Here is a 1,394-nt window from a genome sequence, read left to right on the forward strand (position 1 = left end):
TGTACGAAGCTGTAGTCATTCCCACCCTGCTATATGGTTGCGAAACCTGGACGTTATATTGCTGTGATATGAAGAAACTAGAACGCTTCATAAAACAGAAGCTAAGATATATCATGAACCTGAAATGGGATGACTTCATATTCAACAAGGCTGTTCTTGAGAAAGAAAAATTGTATAGCACGGAAGGTTTTATCATTGGGCATCAACTCAGATGGGTCGGACATGTCCAGCGGATGAAAAATGACAGACTTCCACGCCAAATACTGCACAGCGGAGTGATCAGAGCTAAAAGGCCACGAGGTGCCCCTCTCAAACGTTATAAGGATCAGTGCAAGAAAAACCTGAAAAACTTTAACATCGATCCGAGTAACTGGTCCACAATACCAGAAGATCGAAGTCGCTGGCGCACAGTTACCTCAAATGCTCTTCAAAACTTTGAGCTGGAACGTCGAAGAATGGAGAATGACAAACGCCGGAGACGTAAACTCCCCCAGGCTCAGCCACGTCCTGCACCTTCCATCAGCTGTAATGTCTGTGGCCGCCTGTTCCACGCTTGGATTGGATTGCTAAGCCATCAGCGACACTTCCACGCCTGAACCGTGAAATCTCAGGAGAGAAATGTTAAACTCGAATATGAGCCGACGACGACGAGCTTCTTCGACCACACGTTTCCTAGCTCAAATTGTTCAGTGGAGACTTCTCTATGTCCTGTTACATTTCTTCACGCTCTTTCGGAAAAATTCTGTATATGCAGACTGAAGCGACGTATGAGAATCTGTACGAAGGCCGGGATTCGAACCCGGGTCCCCTGCTCACAAGGAAGATGCGCTGACCACTACGCCACCCTGGCAGAATGGCTTTGTTCAACTGCGCGAACAAGTCTAGCACGCCTGCCTCCTCGATCCGAATTCCCATTTACTCGTCGGCCCAGATTCCCACTGACGCCTGAGCGGACTGAGGTGCTGTCCAGCACAGCTGGAGAATCTCAGCAGTACTGTCCGAGTTTAGGAGGAATACCAAGTGGGCTGAGGAGTGAATGAGAAGCTGGATTGAGGAAGGAGGCGTGCTAGGATAGCCAGTACCGTTGTTGCAAAGCCAGTCTGCCAGGCTGGCGTAGTTGCTAGCGCATCTGGTTAGTGAGCAATGACACGGATTTGAATCCCGCCTCGGTACAAATTTTGACTCGTCACTTTAGACTGCATATATACATTGTTAATAGAGCTTATTTCAATTAAAAAAGATAACCAAATAAGAAAATTCTTGGCAGATTAAAACTGTGTGCCGGACCGAGACTCGAACTCGGGACCTTTGCCTTTCGCAGGCAAGTGCTCTACCAACTTTTTTTAATTTAATTTTCTTCGCTTTCCGTTCGTTGTATCTGCTTGGGGCGGACG

General features: G+C 47.5%; 1 non-coding gene across 1 annotated transcript; it reads right to left on the minus strand.

The window, feature by feature from the left end:
- Window positions 1-778: 778 nt before the first annotated feature.
- On the minus strand, window positions 779-850 carry Trnat-ugu (transfer RNA threonine (anticodon UGU)). Its single transcript has one exon. It is a non-coding gene; the product is annotated as a tRNA-Thr (tRNA).
- Window positions 851-1,394: the final 544 nt, after the last annotated feature.

Source organism: Schistocerca gregaria, chromosome 10 (genome assembly GCF_023897955.1).
Source record: "Schistocerca gregaria isolate iqSchGreg1 chromosome 10, iqSchGreg1.2, whole genome shotgun sequence".
In the NCBI taxonomy this organism is placed as follows: Eukaryota; Metazoa; Arthropoda; class Insecta; order Orthoptera; family Acrididae; genus Schistocerca; species Schistocerca gregaria.